Raw genomic sequence first — 20306 nt, forward strand, 5'->3', positions numbered from 1 at the left:
TAGGTAGGGGGCCCCATAATAGGGGGTCTGGGCGGGGCGGAGTGTGGAGGCCAGTGAAGAGGGGGGGTCAAGGTGTTTGGAAATGGAACAAAGTGGAAGGCTGCCAAATCCCTGCCAGGGGCCGCCACGCAAATATGTATCCATCCTCAGAGGATTATTATATGAAGGATATATATTGGCGTGGTGGCCCCTTTCCCTTTAACTTGTTGACTTTTCCGTCCGTCCCCCCAGCCCACCCCCACCCAAATACGAGAACTCGGTTTGCGTTTTTGTAGCTGCTGCCTGCTACATGTTGGAATGTGTGTTCCAGCAGTGAGGGTGCGAGCTGTGAAGGCCCCTCGGTGTCTGCCAGCCTCAGAGTGGAGCCCTCAGGGCCGGCTGAAGACCCCTCCTTCCAGTGCCAGCACCCCCTTCCGGTGGCAGGCGTGCGGCATAACATTAAGACAGGGAAAAACACGATAAACGTAAACCCTTGCTGCAGGACCCACCAGGGAGCCAGAGGTGGGGATGGTTTATGTCCCGAGCTGCCACTTTCCTGGATTTTGAGGTAGCCCCTACTCTCCCATTTATAAGAACATATCCCCACTGCCACCTCTGTGGACTCCTTCAGTGTCCCTTGAGGTCTTGCAATAGTGTTTCCTCAGACCCTCGCTGAAGCTGTGTGTGTGGCCAGGTTGGCATGTCCACATTAAAGTGCCACATGTCTGCTGATCAGCCCGTGTCCAGGTGCGTGCCACCCTATAGTGCCTTGCGAGGCTGGTGTGCTAATTGGCGCTTGTCACACACAGGCCGTGATGTCTTGGACATTGTGCCCACGGTTACAGTCTCCCCTCATATAACACACGCCACAGACCGAGCTGTGTCTTGCTGCTGATACTATATTACAGCAGCCCTTCATTTGTAGACTTCGGAAGGCTGAATGAGTGAGTTGGCCCTGCAGTTCCTCCCGTGCAACACGGCTGGGCTCTGCTGTGGAAGAAGACGGCGTTTGCTTTTATATGTGCACATCTCACGCCACACCATAGAAGTGCAACGGCACTACTGCCAGTGTAAACGGCAGCACAATCGTGGTCTATATGCAGCCCGGGCCGCGCTTTGTACTCTGTGGCCCAGGAGTGCTGTAATCCTGCAGCGCTTCGTAAGCCGAGCTATAGTGAACTCACCCGTGCCAGAAATGCGCTGCTCGTGGCTTCCGTCAGAGCGGTGCCTGCAGAGTATAGCGCCTCTGGTTACAGCTCTCTGCCACCCTCATGCTGATAGTGTCTTTATGAACCTCCCCGTCCGTCAGCCTGTGCTCACTTCTGTCCCGTCTCAATCTGTGGTGTCTCTGCAGTGAAAGAGCTGTATGGAACCACTGTAGTGTGACACTTCTAGTTCCTCGATGACAGCCTTCCTTCCAGATTTCAAGGCGCTGAGCTGGTGGTTACTGGTGCTTAGAAATGTAGAAGTGCAAGCGGAGAGGGTCGGCCAGGCTCACGCTCCTTCCTGCTCTCTACATGGATACCTGCTTGGTCTCCAGCTCACTTCCACTGCCCTCTTCACCTCTGACCTCCCCCGCTGCTCCTGGGGTGGGCATGCACTAACTGTCCTCCTCTGGGACAGAATGTTACCCCGCTGCTTACCTACCGTCTGTGCAGACACGAGGGGAGCGTACTGAAGAATTTTCTTATCTCCTTGTTAACTAAACAAGCAGATAAGAATTATGCTAAAAGGAAGCTCTCTTGGTGAAATACTAAGTTTAAGCATGCAGGATCTCGCGCGAAACAGAGCTGAAGACCCACCGTGTGTGGAGCAAGCAGTGTACCGAGCCCGGGAGTCAGCAGAGCTCGGGTGGGCGGGGGAGGAGGAGGGGCAGATGGTGACCTCACTGCAGCGGCTCGGAGGGAAGCGAGACTGAGTCCCGTTCTGTCTCCTCATAAACAGAGGCGCGTGATCCGTCCTTACAGACCCAATCAGAGAGCCGGAGTGGAACGTTCTCCAGCCACGAAGGCAGCATGATGGAGGCTCTGATAACAAATCTTTTATGACAAAAGGAAAGCAGGCCAACGTGTCCGGAGGGGCAGTCCAAAATGCGGTAACCAAAAATCCTCCTTTTCAATGGGAAGTCAGTGTTTACTATAAACGCTGATGCTACTCAATGAAAAGGAGGGGCGGGGCTTACAGTACCTATTTTCTAACAATATCTCTCACAGAGGATGGGAAGCTTCGCTGACACGCCCCCCCCCCCCCCCCCCCCCCAGACCTAAAAATAGTAACTGTTTTTTACTTTTGCGAACGTAGCTGCAAGTTTCTTTAAATACCACTGTCTTTTAAGGACTTATAAGAAAAAACTGTAAGGCTTGCACCAAAGTCGGACAGAGAATGAAGACTTGGAAATGATGGTGTTGGGTCTGGTGCACCCTGTCCATACAGGGAAGAGCTAGCTCTTAAAGTAGTAGTGATCCTGCTCAGATATGGTATCTTTCGTAGTAAGTTGCTCAGTGCCTTGACAAGCAAACTCTTGAAGAATCCCACAGGTCTTGAAAACACATAAGCACTGCAATGCTGTACCCCTATTATGATTACCATCCCCAAAAGCCCCATGTGGATGGAGGAAGCATTCGAAATTTTGGGTCACAGCAAGCTCCTACCCTTTAAACAGGTGCAGATCCTTTAGGGATTAAACCAGGGAGAAATATGGAGTTACTAAAGAATTAGGAGAGTTTCCGAAAACAAAGGGCTATGGAGTTGGAATTGGATTAGTCGCTAAAGAAGGTAGAGTAACAAATATTGAGTAATGGTGTGGTGAAGAATAATGACTATCTGAAAAAGGCCTCTAACAAATACATGTCCCTTACCAGATAACAGCCAGAAATAAAAGTGAACCCAACCTCATTGGACCAATATGGTCTAGAGGTTATACAGTTTGAACATTTAACAAATTCCTGAGTTTATGGCAGTATTCAAGAAAACAAGTGGGCATGTGAATCTATGAAAAATCCAATGCTGGGTAGGAAAACGAGTCGCTTATCTGTAACGTCCGTTATCCAGTATTGGTATTTTTCATTGATTCACATGCGACCCAACCTCCTCTCCGGAGAGCCTTCCCTTATTTGCTGATAAATGCTCTTGTCACTTGTGCTAGAAAATCTGAGGGACTTGCCTCTCTTTGGAGACTTCTGGAAGGTGCTGTTGTCTGATTGGTAATATTTCAAGTTTGGTTCTTTTTATTTTTAAATTATATGAATGGGCTACAGCAGTGATTGCTCAGTGCATGATTGCCTATGATAATGTTATTTACTGCTATTATAAGATTACTGCGAGACTTCCACCTTGACTGCAGGGATGATTCAAGCATGTGAATCTAGGAAAGATACTAATACTGGATAACTGAAGTTATAGGTAGGTCACTCGTTTTTATATACACACTATGAGCTGCAGATCACCACAAACTTAAACTCCTTATACTGGAGGAGGAAGATGACTTCTTCATTGATACGCTCTCTAAAACAAATCAGTCCCTACAGTTCTTGCCAGTACTCAAACGTAAGCTGAAATGTTCCACTGAGAGCTTCATAGTTGCAGTTACCCACACCCTCAATCCATGTACAGTGTTGTTAATCCTTTGGTCAGGGCCAAATGCTTATGCGTTTCCATCACTGCTCCTCTTTACATACTTAGGAAGGAAGATGTAACAAGCACCAATGCAGTTAGCTCACATCTGGGTTCAGATCTCACACAGCATCAGAGCCAGCTGCTTCACCACGCTTCGGGCCACTGAATCTTGAAAATTGACACCCAAAGTCCTAGAATTTGGCAACCTACACCTTCAAGAGGCGTGCGAGAAAATCTTTCAAGATGCCAGAAACCCACTTTACAGGCATTCTACACTGCTAATTTGAAAAGATTTGCAAATTATTGTATCAGTCTTCTCAACCAACCAGTAGAATGCACAGTACAAGGCATTTTCTGTCACTTGTTACAACTAAAGAAAGCAAAACTGGCCTGCTTGTCCAAAAGAGTATACATAGCAGCTGTAGCTACCTACCTGCAAAATAGGTAACACTGGTCTTTCTTCAAAATCCATGTTTAAAGCCTTTTACAGAAGGCCTTTCAAGAGTTATCCCACCTCGCTGTCCCTTTGTGGGACCTTAATATTGTCCTAACATAACTTATGGTGCCTTCCTTTGAGCCCTTATACGTACCCACTGCCATTCCTCTCTTGGAAAAAGGACTTCCTTGTTACAGCTGCTTCCCCTGTAAGGTAGTGGATTGCAAGCCAGTTGAACAGTTAGTCCAAGTGCACAAATATTGGGCTGTTGTCAGAACACACTCTTGATTTCTGCAAAGGTTTTACCTGTTTTTTTGCCTCAGCCATGGTCAGTTGCAGTATCAGAGCGATCTGTACATACTTTACATGTTGAAAGAGCACTTATGTACTACATTGATTTTATTGATTCATTTAGAAAGACCAAACAGCTACTTCTTGCTCTTGGATAACCCCACCTAGGAAATCTAAACTCCAAGGCAGGCCTTGCTAGATAGATCATCAAGTTCATTGAGATTATTACGTCAAATCCAAATGCACCCTACATGTTGTTCCTAGGGCACATCCGTTAAGTCAAAAAAAGGCAATACTATGGCTTTTCTAGGCAACATCCCACACATAGACATCAGTAAATCTGTGCCACGGTGCAGTATCTACACATTTAATACGTTTTCCTGCATGAACATTCAAATAGTACTTAAAACTTTATTCCAAACATCTTCCGTTGCTACTTGCAAGCCTCTGCTTTAGGGGGACGGGAACTCCCTAACAGTTCATGCACAGCATGTGATCTACAGCAGCACATGCTGCAAATAGAGACCTTTACTTACCTGTAACAGTTGGTTTGCAGGTTATAATGATATACCCTCCCACCTCTCTCAATACAAGCTCTATGATCCTACATTTTGAGATTTTTTGTAAATGTAAATTGATACTTGTATAGCGCACTACTCACCCGCAAGGGTCTCAAGGCGCTTGTACGAATACTGCTGTGGAACCCATCCTGGCTTTCCCTGTGAGGCGTCCACTCCTGGGCACCCCCAAGGTGGAGGCCAGGCATCCTTAGCGTTGTGGGGGCCATTGTGGAGATTAAGCAAGCTATTGCCCAGAGTTGCAGAGTGGGACTCCATGATTGGAATAGGCACCGAGGCGAGAATTATCAGGTCCGTGGAATTTTGAGCCCAAGACCCGCTGAGGCGGGGAATTGAACCCTGGTCCCGGGCTAGACCTCTGCATCAGGGTCTGCCGCTCTAATCATTGAGCCATACTTCTCCACAGTGTGCAAGTGAAAAATCCAGGATAGGGGGCTTTGGAGGCAACATTCACGCCCAACACAAGATGGCAGGAGTTTGCAGAGCATGTGATGAATTTGGGCATCTAGGTTCCAGAGTGCACTCGTCTCCCACTCCATTGTTTGTCATTCAGACACAGTGACCTAACATAAACGTTATTTGGGCCTTCTTCCATTTTTCGTTTAGTGCATCAGAAGAGGGATGCAATACTGCCTGTGCCAGTGCTGCTTCTAAAATACTCCTCTGGTTGTCTAAAGTTTGTTTAACTAATAAAAAAGAAATGTTTGTAACTATCTTCTCAGTTGATTTATTTTCTTTAACCTTCTTATTTAAATGACTGTTAGAATTACATGAAACTTTTTGCCTTGATGCATGAACGCATGCTTAATTTTTATTATTTTTGACAGTGAGCATGCCTTTCACTTTCAGTAAAGCAATTATATTGAGCGTAGTGTGCGCAGCAGTCACACTTACGTAGTTTAGGAAGTGCTTGACCTTCTTTATCGCAGAGTCAAAATTGAGGCATCTTTGCTGCCAAATGAGCAAACGTAGAGATCTCAGATTTCCCAGCTCCATCCTTAGTACCTCAGACACGGACAAGGGTTCCCTTTTTGTATTTTAAGATCCTGCATATTCTATTATAAAATTGTTGTTTTAGAAAATCACAAAATTTGATAAAGACATGACCAGCATTTTGGGCTTATGTTATACTGGCTGTTCTGACACAATTATACAAGCTTCCCCATCATGTCTTACAATTATTTCTATTTAGAAATAGCCATGATTTCTCCTTTGAGGACACTACCACCTTTAACCCCTTGCATGCATCCGACGGCCCCGGCCTTACAATGTCACAGTGGGCGTGTACCGCCTGTCAGAACCCCGCCCACTCATTATTTTGCCAGTACCGCGGCGGAATTTGCGCCGCTGTCAAGGAGTTATTGCAGTATAGTCTACAATGTCACTAAGCATGAACTAGATGTAGTCCTGATGTATTATCCAACTGCAAACGTTTTTCTGTATTCAATAGGTGATCTATAACAAATGGCCAACAACAACTCTAATCAGCATTTTGCACCCAATTTCTTAATTGTTTGCCGATAAAATATTTATGTCCCCTAATGTTACATATCGGGGTTAATTGTACAATACCCATCTTTTGCATTGTTCTCCAGTTTGGACTTTTGTATCCAAGTCTTAGTCTTTTGTTGAACCACCGGGATTTCCTATGAAATGAGGCCTCCAGGTGAACATTTAAATCTGTACGGGATTTAATATGTTATAAGGTTAAGGGTTTTGCTGATTACTGAAATAGCAATGGAACAAAGTGATGGTAAATGGAAAGGCAGAAGTAGGTGTAATTCCGAGTCAATTTGACATGGCACCTTCACAAGGAGAACATCATTGTGTTGCCTCAGAATATGCCTGGTGGTACAAGGTATATACTGGTAAGTCTTCTCCATCTTGGTTCCTTTCATGTACCCTGATTCCACACATGACAAGTGAGATAAAAACGGACTCAGGAGGGCCATGGGCTCAGGTTTTGCAGGTAAGTAAATTGTTGTCAGTTCTGCGCTCTACAGTAGCTTTAGCCCAATCTAAAAACAAAAAAGCATTTGCAATCCAATAGATCTCGCATTTGCAAGATTTTGGGCTGTTGACATTGTAAATGGCAATGCCTTTTTTTTTATGTGTTTAAAAAACCTGCAATAATAAAAGGCATTGTCTTTTACAATATCAGTAGGTCAAAGTTATGAAAATTCGAGACCTATTTCATTTCAAATGCTTGTTAGTACAGGAAACTGGTTTGCATTAGACAATTATTAAATACTGCTCAGACCCTTCAGGATTTCGTGATTTGCCCAAAAATCGCCAAATCAGCAATTTTGTAAAAATGCTGCTATTTTTACAAAACTGCCCGTGTAATTTTGAACATTTTTTTTCATAATAAATTACAAATTATTATTAGATATTAAATAAAATAATAATGCTAAAGAGAGTGGGGATGTTTAAAAATTATTGCCTAAGAATATTTCGAATTAAAAGCAATCTATTTAAAATAACTAGTTGTTCAATAAATATATAATTTGATGAACAAATATACTGCAACGTGTATATTATTTAGTCTAAGTTAATAATAACAATTTTTATTAAATTACATTTTATTATACTCAATTTTTTAAAAATATTTTTATTTATTCTCAAAAAGCCAATTCTAAGAGGCAAGGTCAGCTTTTGACATTGAGGTTGCCTGTTTTCAGAGGGGCGCATTGAGCTGTGTGCATTAAGGTTATGCAGTCAGCTGTGCCCCTCTCACCTGGCTCCAGTGATTACGTTTAAAATTTTATTCTTCTTTTTAACATGCCATAGACAATGTTTTTAAGACCCTAGTAACCTCCCTTTCTTGCCCTCACTTCTCCCTCTCACACTTACTGACACACACCAACAACTCCCTCAGCAGTGTGACGGAGGTACACTGTATGATTCAGGTGAGTTGGGGGCGGTCCTTTAATATTTTGTGTCAAAAGCCTGTCACTGGTCAATCAGGGACTGACAGGTGAACACAAAAAGGGGTCCCAGCTACTTCATTTTCATCACTAGCAGCAGCGGCAAAGGGGTCAAATGTCTTTCCTCCCAGGGCTATCCTAGCAAAGACGTGCTCAAATTGGATGTTGCACCCTGTACCTATCTGTAAATCTGCATTCAGAAATGGTGAAAAACAATTTCTAAATAACAATAAAGTGTAGATTTACACCTAGAGAAGTAGATTTTCACATGATATCTCTACTCATATAAAATTACGTGTCTGGGCAGGCGTTCAAAGCGGAACCATGCACTGCAAATATTTTTCACTAATAAGTTATACGTGTCAATCCAGACCGTGAACAAGACTTATATATATATATATATATATATATGTCCAACAAGTGCCCCTGACATTAAGGATGCGACTCCACGGATGCTGATTCACAGAACCTTTATTGTACGAAGCCGGCACATTCTTCCGATTCATCCTAACACCCCTTACGCATTTCGGTGCGGCTAGCTCCTTCCTCATCGGGTGAAGGGAACACGTTGATATGGGAGATGTAGTAAGCTGGACGAAAACGAGACACTACAAGAATATTAATTATTATTAATAAACGCTGGGGTCTAGAAATTAATCCTTTATGTTTAAGCATCCTCTCAAGTCTTCAGGACAAGATTCCCTTTCGAGGCCAGGCTATGTGTGCTCAAGTCGACCTATGAGCACTGGACCAGGTAGGCAAGAGGTGACCTCCCTATGTAGTCTGTCTGACTTATTTGGATCAGCCACTATGATCACTACAGTACTGCACCCTAGGGTGCCTGAAGAAGAGGTGTCCTGCCTCACGGATCCAGGAAGCAGCTGTGCCCCGGCAGGGGTGCATACATTGGCGCTAGAACATCCCAGGGGGAAATACAGCTCCCTCCTATGAGGTTAGGACTGGAGCTTTACTTCTGTAGAGCTACAGACACTTTAATTATGCCTAATTCAAAGTGGAATACTATGCTAAAACAGTTTCCATTGATTTTAGCCTGAAAATGAATGATTGAGTAACATAAAGTGCCGCAAAATTTCCACATTTGTGCCGCTACATTTCCATATTTGTGCCACTAAATTTGCTAATCCATGCCGCAATTTCCTGGGGCGGGTCGGACTGCTGCTTGTTTTAAGGCCAGCGTCGTCCCTCTTCTCATTAAACAGGGCAGTTCATGTGACGTGCACATCGGCTCCTCAAGTCCAACTGATGAGGCGCTTGTCAGGGGATCTGGCGTTCATAATTGCTTTCTTCCGTTTGTTAGAATAAAGCACCAGAGCTTTCTCACAGGAAATTTATATTTTTGGTTTTACTTTTGATAAAAAAAAAAAGCTTTTTAAGAGAGAGTTATATTTTTAAAGCAGACCATTGGGCGGCAGCGTTGCATCACTTTGTATCTAGTTGACACGAATTGTAATGAGAATGACTAATTTCAATGACCAAGATTGTCTATAAATCCAGAAATAATAATTTATAGATTGTTTCATGTTAAATGTGTGCTGCTGATCTTCCGTGCTAATCTATCTTAAATTATTTTTTAGTACATTGGACTTTATGAATATGTTGCAGGATCATGGTGGGAAACGAACTTCAGATCAATAAAACGAGGGTCACATGCCGGGGAGTTGTGGCGTGGTGGGGGGGCGGGGCATTCAGCGATATTTAAGCAAAACAAACATATCTATTGTCAGTGTTAAAAATGCACTAGCGCCTAAAGTAACAACTAGAAGCAGAGATACACCACTTAATTGAATTACTTTCAAGTTCTCAAGTATCTTGAGTTGGTCATACTTTGACGATCTCAAGTATCTTGATGGTCATTCAGTTGAGATTTTTGCTATTTTTTGTGGTACTTGTAGTCCTGATTTTAGAATGGGATAATCAAGACTAAAAGTCCCAGAATGCCAAGCGAAAAGCTGCACTAGATGAGCTATTTACGAATGGACCAAACAAGTGCAGTCCGGGATAAAAGCGGGACAAAACTATAAATAAATAAATAATATGTGGTCTTAGATACAGCGGTACAAAAGGGGTGGTGATGGACGGAGCATCTGAACCAATCAAACACTCACACCCAATCAACAGATCTGGGTTTAATGTGCCTCATGGGAACAGTCCAGCCCGAACTGCCAAACCATCCTTCCCTGGACCGGAAACAAGCTTCCTAGGACCGGTTTCTGGCATTACAGCCGTCTTCAACCAAGGCTTGCTTGAATCCAGTTGCAAACAAAACAAGTGATGGACAGAATGTGGATCAATGTCACACATTCACCCCAGTCCAAAGATCTGGGCCCAAATCCATCGTTTTTTTGCACTCCACACCACCCTGGGTTAGACAATGGCGATATGCAAATCAGCTCTGACCCTGTGCCCCATGGGAACAGTCCAGTCCGAACTACAAAAGTCATGTCCTTCCCAGAACGGAATCAAGCATCCGAGGACCGGACCGGTTTCGAGGTAACACCTCTCATCAGCCCGGCTAGCTTGACTCCAGTGGTGTGGAGTGCCTGGGACCCACGTCTGAGCATCCCCAGCGCACTTATGGCGGCAATTGCAAACAAAACAAGTGATGGACAGAATGTGGATCAATGTCACACATTCACCCCAGTCCAAAGATCTGGGCCCAAATCCATCGTTTTTTTGCACTCCACACCACCCTGGGTTAGACAATGGCGATATGCAAATCAGCTCTGACCCTGTGCCCCATGGGAACAGTCCAGTCCGAACTACAAAAGCCATGTCCTTCCCAGAACGGAATCAAGCATCCGAGGACCGGACCGGTTTCGAGGTAACACCTCTCATCAGCCCGGCTAGCTTGACTCCAGTGGTGTGGAGTGCCTGGGACCCACGTCTGAGCATCCCCAGCGCCCTTATGGCGGCAATTGCAAACAAAACAAGTGATGGACAGAATGTGGATCAATGTCACACATTCACCCCAGTCCAAAGATCTGGGCCCAAATCCATCGTTTTTTTGTACTCCACACCACCCTGGGTTAGACAATGGCGATATGCAAATCAGCTCTGACCCTGTGCCCCATGGGAACAGTCCAGTCCGAACTACAAAAGCCATGTCCTTTCCAGAACGGAATCAAGCATCCGAGGACCTGACCGGTTTTGAGGTATTTCCTCTCATCAGCCCGGCTAGCTTGACTCCAGTGGTGTGGAGTGCCTGGGACCCACGTCTGAGCATCCCCAGCGCACTTATGGCGGCAATTGCAAACAAAACAAGTGATGGACAGAATGTGGATCAATGTCACACATTCACCCCAGTCCAAAGATCTGGGCCCAAATCCATCGTTTTTTTGCACTCCACACCACCCTGGGTTAGACAATGGCGATATGCAAATCAGCTCTGACCCTGTGCCCCATGGGAACAGTCCAGTCCGAACTACAAAAGCCATGTCCTTCCCAGAACGGAATCAAGCATCCGAGGACCGGACCGGTTTCGAGGTAACACCTCTCATCAGCCCGGCTAGCTTGACTCCAGTGGTGTGGAGTGCCTGGGACCCACGTCTGAGCATCCCCAGCGCACTTATGGCGGCAATTGCAAACAAAACAAGTGATGGACAGAATGTGGATCAATGTCACACATTCACCCCAGTCCAAAGATCTGGGCCCAAATCCATCGTTTTTTTGTACTCCACACCACCCTGGGTTAGACAATGGCGATATGCAAATCAGCTCTGACCCTGTGCCCCATGGGAACAGTCCAGTCCGAACTACAAAGCCATGTCCTTTCCAGAACGGAATCAAGCATCCGAGGACCTGACCGGTTTTGAGGTATTTCCTCTCATCAGCCCGGCTAGCTTGACTCCAGTGGTGTGGAGTGCCTGGGACCCACGTCTGAGCATCCCCAGCGCACTTATGGCGGCAATTGCAAACAAAACAAGTGATGGACAGAATGTGGATCAATGTCACACATTCACCCCAGTCCAAAGATCTGGGCCCAAATCCATCGTTTTTTTGCACTCCACACCACCCTGGGTTAGACAATGGCGATATGCAAATCAGCTCTGACCCTGTGCCCCATGGGAACAGTTCAGTCCGAACTACAAAAGCCATGTCCTTCCCAGAACGGAATCAAGCATCCGAGGACCGGACCGGTTTCGAGGTAACACCTCATCAGCCCGGCTAGCTTGACTCCAGTGGTGTGGAGTGCCTGGGACCCACGTCTGAGCATCCCCAGCGCACTTATGGCGGCAATTGCAAACAAAACAAGTGATGGACAGAATGTGGATCAATGTCACACATTCACCCTAGTCCAAAGATCTGGGCCCAAATCCATCGTTTTTTTGCACTCCACACCACCCTGGGTTAGACAATGGCGATATGCAAATCAGCTCTGACCCTGTGCCCCATGGGAACAGTCCAGTCCGAACTACAAAAGCCATGTCCTTCCCAGAACGGAATCAAGCATCCGAGGACCGGACCGGTTTCGAGGTAACACCTCATCAGCCCGGCTAGCTTGACTCCAGTGGTGTGGAGTGCCTGGGACCCACGTCTGAGCATCCCCAGCGCACTTATGGCGGCAATTGCAAACAAAACAAGTGATGGACAGAATGTGGATCAATGTCACACATTCACCCCAGTCCAAAGATCTGGGCCCAAATCCATCGTTTTTTTGCACTCCACACCACCCTGGGTTAGACAATGGCGATATGCAAATCAGCTCTGACCCTGTGCCCCATTGGAACAGTCCAGTCCGAACTACAAAAGCCATGTCCTTCCCAGAACAGAATCAAGCATCCGAGGACCGGACCGGTTTCGAGGTAACACCTCTCATCAGCCCGGCTAGCTTGACTCCAGTGGTGTGGAGTGCCTGGGACCCACGTCTGAGCATCCCCAGCGCACTTATGGCGGCAATTGCAAACAAAACAAGTGATGGACAGAATGTGGATCAATGTCACACATTCACCCCAGTCCAAAGATCTGGGCCCAAATCCATCATTTTTTTGCACTCCACACCACCCTGGGTTAGACAATGACGATATGCAAATCAGCTCTGACCCTGTGCCCCATGGGAACAGTCCAGTCCGAACTACAAAAGCCATGTCCTTCCCAGAACGGAATCAAGCATCCGAGGACCGGACCGGTTTCGAGGTGACACCTCTCATCAGCCCGGCTAGCTTGACTCCAGTGGTGTGGAGTGCCTGGGACCCACGTCTGAGCATCCCCAGCGCACTTATGGCAGCAATTGCAATCAAAACTAGTGATGGACAGAATGTGGACCAATGTCACACATTCACCCCAGTCCAAAGATCTGGGCCCAAATCCATCGTTTTTTTGCACTCCACACCACCCTGGGTTAGACAATGGCGATATGCAAATCAGCTCTGACCCTGTGCCCCATGGGAACAGTCCAGTCCGAACTACAAAAGCCATGTCCTTCCTAGAACGGAATCAAGCATCCGAGGACCGGACCGGTTTCGAGGTAACACCTCTCATCAGCCCGGCTAGCTTGACTCCAGTGGTGTGGAGTGCCTGGGACCCACGTCTAAGCATCCCCAGCGCACTTATGGCGGCAATTGCAAACAAAACAAGTGATGGACAGAATGTGGATCAATGTCACACATTCAACCCAGTCCAAAGATCTGGGCCCAAATCCATCGTTTTTTTGCACTCCACACCACCCTGGGTTAGACAATGGCGATATGCAAATCAGCTCTGACCCTGTGCCCCATGGGAACAGTCCAGTCCGAACTACAAAAGCCATGTCCTTCCCAGAACGGAATCAAGCATCCGAGGACCGGACCGGTTTCGAGGTAACACCTCTCATCAGCCCGGCTAGCTTGACTCCAGTGGTGTGGAGTGCCTGGGACCCACGTCTGAGCATCCCCAGCGCACTTATGGCAACAATTGCAAACAAAACAAGTGATGGACAGAATGTGGATCAATGTCACACATTCACCCCAGTCCAAAGATCTGGGCCCAAATCCATCGTTTTTTTTGCACTCCACACCACCCTGGGTTAGACAATGGCGATATGCAAATCAGCTCTGACCCTGTGCCCCATGGGAACAGTCCAGTCCGAACTACAAAAGCCATGTCCTTCCCAGAACAGAATCAAGCATCTGAGGACCGGACCGGTTTCGAGGTAACACCTCTCATCAGCCCGGCTAGCTTGACTCCAGTGGTGTGGAGTGCCTGGGACCCACGTCTGAGCATCCCCAGCGCACTTATGGCGGCAATTGCAAACAAAACAAGTGATGGACAGAATGTGGATCAATGTCACACATTCACCCCAGTCCAAAGATCTGGGCCCAAATCCATCGTTTTTTTTCAATCAAGCATCGGTCCTCGGATGCTTGATTCCGTTCTGGGAAGGACATGGCTTTTGTAGTTCGGACTGGACTGTTCCCATGGGGCACAGGGTCAGAGCTGATTTGCATATCGCCATTGTCTAACCCAGGGTGGTGTGGAGTGCAAAAAAACGATGGATTTGGGCCCAGATCTTTGGACTGGGGTGAATGTGTGACATTGATCCACATTCGGTCCATCACCTGTTTTGTTTGCAAATTCCGCCATAAGTGCGCTGGGGATGCTCAGACGTGGGTCCCAGGCACTCCACACCACTGGAGTCAAGCTAGCCGGGCTGATGAGAGGTGTTACCTCGAAACCGGTCCGGTCCTCGGATGCTTGATTCCGTTCTGGGAAGGACATGGCTTTTGTAGTTCGGACTGGACTGTTCCCATGGGGCACAGGGTCAGAGCTGATTTGCATATCGCCATTGTCTAACCCAGGGTGGTGTGGAGTGCAAAAAAACAATGGATTTGGGCCCAGATCTTTGGACTGGGGTGAATGTGTGACATTGATCCACATTCGGTCCATCACCTGTTTTGTTTGCTTGAATCCAGTGGCAAAGTGAGCAAGGGACTCACGTCTGAGCATACCCTGCCAACTTATGGCGAACAAAGTGGTACAAAAGGGGTTGGTGATGGACGGAGCATCTGAACCAATCAAACACTCACACCCAGTCAACAGATCTGAGTTTAACCCATCACCGTTCTTTAGCCCACTCTTGCCACCCCAGTTCAGATATGGCCATATGCAAATCAGTCTGACCCTGTGCCTCATGGGAACAGTCCAGCCCGAACTGCCAAGCCATGCCTTCCCTGGACCGGAAACAAGCTTCCTAGGATCGGTTTCTGGCATTACAGCCGTCTTCACAAAGGCTTCCTTGAATCCAGTGGCAAAGTGAGCAAGAGACTCACGTCTGAGCATACCCTGCCACACTTATGGCGAACAAAGCGGTACAAAAGGGGTTGGTGATGGACGGAGCATCTTAACCAATCAAACACTCACACCCAGTCAACAGATCTGGGTTTAATCCGTCACCGTTATTTAGCCCACTCTGCCACCCCAGTTCAGACATGGCCATATGCAAATCAGTCTGACCCTGTGCTTCATGGGAATAGTCCAGCCCGAACTGCCAAGCCATGCCTTCCCTGGACCGGAAACAAGCTTCCTAGGACCGGTTTCTGGCATTACAGCCGTCTTCAGCCACGCTTGCTTGAATCCAGTGGCAAAGTGAGCAAGGGACTCAGGTCTGAGCATACCCTGCCAACTTATGGCGAACAAAGCGGTACAAAAGGGGGTGGTGATGGACGGAGCATCTGAACCAATCAAACACTCACACCCAGTCAACAGATCTGGGTTTAATCCATCACCGTTCTTTAGCCCACTCTGTCACCCCAGTTCAGAAATGCTTGTTTTCAATCATGCTCTTTAGAGGCCTCTTTTCAATGTGCTTCAAATCGAAAGCCAGGGGAGCAGCTGTGCAACCACAGAGCCTTCCCATGCTGTCTCCAGAAACAAAATAAATCAAGCAGGGTCCTGCAAGTGGTGCAAGCAAAGCGGGCTCCATTGCAGGAAAGCATGGTGTGCTTGCTGTAGGGGAAACTCATTAAAGAAAATAGTGCTCACAGACTGTAAGTAACACATACTATGTACCAACAGAAGTAAAAGGGCCCGTCCTCATGGGAAGTTACAGATGAAGACAAGGTGGTACCTAGGAGGGGACTAACAAGCCATTAATGAATCATAAGCCAGCATTTATCAAGGACACAAGTCCATTAAAAATATGGGCCGAGAGTAGGCAGAGCTTCAAGTTCGTACTCTTAATACAGCATGCCTGGCAGGGCAGCACATGTGCTGCCCAGGCTCGACCTAAAAATTATGTCCCATTCCTTTACGCTAAGAATAAATTACATTTACTGTGTTCAGCGGGTAAAGTGAATTTCACTTATGTAGTCAACAACTCAGCTCTTTGCTTGTAAACGAGGTATCTATTGTCTACCCATAGTAGTTCAAGTTCACAGTAATTCAAGCTACACTCTAGAAACTACTGTGAAAATGTAATCTGTAAATTCACTTGTTTTCTTATGCAAAGTAAATTTGTTTTATTATGTCTGGCGTTTTACACTACTTTTTCAGTAGAAAAAGCCTGAATAAATCCTCAGGTTTGGAAAGAAACCTTACCTCCGTTCTCAGTTCAGTTATGTCTAAGATTCCCTGTTACAATAAAAGTATACGTTTAACAAAACATTTCCTTTCTGTTATCAAATATTCATTAAAAAAACCTAGCTGGTCTCTGCTACATCCTGTTCAGTTACATAACTTTTACATGCTGCAAGAGGCTTCTTTTCTTGCTTATATCACACACAATGGCAATAAAGGTTGAATTTGTGGTATCTTCCTTTTTATGCAAGTACATCTATACGCTCATCTAATATCACTCTGTTTTAGGAATCCCCAAAACTGTATTCTTTGAAACATTGCTTCTTCATGCAATCATGCTCTTTAAAGACAAAATAAATACATTTCTCAATAGTTCTGGCATCCAATTCGCCTTTTTTAGGTCTCGCTGAGTCAGCGCGCATGCGCTGCTCGGAGTGACATTTAGAAGCTGCTTTGGGAAGTGCTTTCCAAAGTGGCGACCAGCTTGCTAGAACGCGCAACATGCGTGTTTTAGCACGTGATCGCGATGACTTTCGCTTTCACAGCGATCGTGAGCGCGATGACTTTCGTGGCCAATGTTTGTTTAACTATTGCCTCTTATTTCTCCTGCTTCCATGCACGCCAATACCATTGCAAGAAAAGCTGCATTGCGTCGTGCTAAAATCCGCTTCCAGTGAGAGGTTTTGAAAATATCTTGTTGCCATGACAGTGTGTTGGAAAGGTGTTTGTGCGTTTCATTTGGTAGAAGGTGTAAATAAAATTGAAAATTGTAAGTTAAATGACCTAAGTATATTAATTTTGCATTATGAAATGTCTCTTTTATCATGCCTTTTTTTTTGCCTCTGGTCTCTTAGCTTCAGCAGCGGGGTTAGAACACACGAACATCAGTTCTTGAACAATGTGTGCGCCGATTCTGTCACGTTGCAACATGCGCAGTGCTCGATGATTGCAATTTTCACATGTCAAAAGGAGAACCATTTTGCGCATTGCGACAGGCGCAATGGCAGAATTTTTTTTGACGTTTCTTTCTTTGTAGTCTCTTGCGTCCTAGCAGAGCGTGCCAAAGAACATTTTTGGCATTTTTATTTCATAACGTAACCGGACATTAGAGCCATGTCGATATGCTTACATGTTTCTACTTTCTTTCATTTCTAAGCTGTTGTTAAAATGTATATATCCTTAACTCACTAGGTTGCCGACCATTTTAACAACTGCATGACCCATGTTAACTCTTGGATGCAATCCAACTTTCTTAAACTTAACGGCAGTAAGACCGAAGTATTACTTTTGGGTGCCAATCCTTTGGCCTGGTCTTTGAAATGGTGGCCGTCTCAAAGGCAAAAAATCTTGGGATCACGTTTGACTGTAGGCTGACCCTTGACAGTCAAATCAATTGCCTTACTTCCAGTTTCTGGGCAATCCTTAAAATGATTCGGAAAATCCACCCTTTCGTTCCCCCGGAGGCTTTAATATCTTTGGTGACTGCTCTGGCCATTTCCAGATTGGATTATGGTAATGCACTTTATCTAGGGATTCAAACTCGACTCTTGAAAAAAAGCTGCAACGTCTGCAATATGCAGCAGCAAGATTGATCCTGGACATACCCAAATATGAATCAGTTTCTCAGCAGCTAGGCGCATTGCATTGGCTCCCGATTAAGAAGAGAATTATTTTTAAGTCACTTTGCATTACGTTCAAAGCACACCATGGAAAGGGCACCTCATACCTAATATCGCGCATAAAATATTATGTGCCATCAAGGAACCTTAGATCTGCACAACATAGACTTTTGCAAATCCCCAGGTTCAAGCAGGCACGATGGGGAGGAAGGAGCTTTTTTGGGGGGTCTGCCAAATTGTGGAATCTTCTTCCGCTTACAATTAAAAATAGTTCAAATCTGAAAACATTCAGGAAAGAAGTAAAAACATGGCTATTTCAAACCGACATTTAAGTCCATTTGCACATTAGCTTTACACGCTCCTTGAGTCCTTAGCACCAAGACGCCTCCGGGCATTCGTTGTGCTTTACAAATCTAATAATCAAATCAAACTCACCTCCGAGTTGAGAGTACCAAGTGAGTGGTACTCAGATAAAATCTACTCATGTGCTGCAAACTCCATCCTAGAATTCTTCTGACTGTAAGGACCACAACTTTTGCTTTGACTACTTGTAAATTCGTTACACATTAGGCCTAGGTTTTCCATCGTTTTATTGAATCAAAATATGGTTTCTGTTTGAACTTCCTAATAGGTGAAGGTCTCTGTCAAAGGACATAGGGATACGTAGCCCTTGTATGGATGCATAGTGTTGGCGCGTTTTATATTGGATTACCCCCTATATTTTAAACTGCTTGAAGAGCAGCTGAAAAAGTGAGCATTTGTTTCTCTGGTGATTAATTTTATCTCTGCAAATCTGTGCCTTATCCGTTAGCTATTTTGCTGTCTCAAAATGCGTGTTGAAAGCATGGATTTAAGAAAGCAATTATTGCTGGCACAGTGGTCGCTCGCGAACTTGTCATTAAAATTACAGATGTTCCCATTTCTGCAGCAATTTTAAATACTATTACAAGAACTTTTGATTTTTAAATTATGCTTCTATGATATAGTTTAATGTGTGTTTTCTAAGATTTGTAGTTATAATGTAGCTTTTACCAGAGTTTTGTATATTATTTTTTTTACATGGGGTTTTCCATTTAATGAAACCAGCACCTCGACTGTTAAATTTGATAAATTATGTACAATACGGATGCGACCAATTCAAGTTTTGAGAAGTTGTTGGAATTTTGTTCTTTATAGGCGAACCCCATATGGGTTACTTATGTTTTGTATTATATTATGAAGAAATTGTTCAAATGGTTGTCAGCCAATGTTTGACCACTTAACTACTTATTGCAAGTTCTTTTTGGAATTCATCTACAAGGTGCAGCTCTGGCCGATTAAAGACTCTGGTGATCCACATGCGAGTCCTGTGCCAAAGTCCGCATTTAAGTTTTACTACCTGTAGGTTCTTCTGGTGGCTGTTCAAAACTAGACATTTTTGCGAATGCTTTCAACTTATTGTAAACGTTGTTTCCTCCCTAGTTCATGTGAAGAGTCCTGTTAGGCCCATTAACACTTATAAGTGTGATCACCCCTCCAGTTTTAACCCACCTTCTTGACTCTGGTATCTCCCATATCATCTATCTTACTGATATGTTATGACTAATGTCTTTTATTGACGCCTGTGCTCCCCAATATGTTTTATTGCTTTGCCAAATATGAGACATCACTTTCTTTGTTGGATCTAATGTAGCTGGCTTCCATTCATGATCAAATATTGTCATATTAAACCTAAATAGACCATGTTCTGTACTCCTAACCTGCACACTGCACTGTGTGAGCATATCTTAAACCTGATGGGTTGACTGTATACTGACAATGATTTATAAAGAGAGCTAGAAATGGGTAACATAATATTTTGGTAATTATGATGGCATCGCATAAAATCACTCGTCCCAAACACGGCTCTCAATTTTGTGAGACACTTCCTTGGCATACCCGTGCGATCTATTCATCTGTCATTATTGTCAATAGTGAACCTATCTGAGCACCATTGTCCTTAAAGCTAAAATTAAAAAGGCTCTGTGTAAGTGAACCTGAGCCAGCTGGCCAGGTGTTAGGAAATGGGAACACTCTGGTTACCAATCTTATCCTAGTGCCACCTCCTTTGAAATTGCTTAGGGTAAGTAAAAATATGAAGGCCGGCCAGGCAGTAGAGCACCACTTACCTCCCAATGTCACTGTCCCGGCTGTCTGGGTCCCCATAAATCGAGCAAATGGCAAATGACGAGCTGAGCAGGTTTAGGTGATGTCTGCAGGTGTGATGTATTATACTGTACATGCAGGGATGTAGGTTTGGGGGAGGTGTTTGGGGTGTCACACCCCCTAAACACATGCATTTTCAGATGAATAGTTGGGTACAGGTGCTTTC

The 20306-nt window shown here is 45.2% G+C and overlaps 1 protein-coding gene across 3 annotated transcripts in view; it reads left to right on the forward strand.

The window, feature by feature from the left end:
* The window catches only part of SEC22A (SEC22 homolog A, vesicle trafficking protein), a 458264-nt gene that overhangs the window by 350645 nt on the left and 87313 nt on the right, over positions 1-20306 (forward strand). The gene's annotated exons all lie outside the window — the stretch shown is intronic.

This window comes from Lissotriton vulgaris, chromosome 2_1 (genome assembly GCF_964263255.1).
Source record: "Lissotriton vulgaris chromosome 2_1, aLisVul1.2, whole genome shotgun sequence".
Classification (NCBI taxonomy): domain Eukaryota; kingdom Metazoa; phylum Chordata; class Amphibia; order Caudata; family Salamandridae; genus Lissotriton; species Lissotriton vulgaris.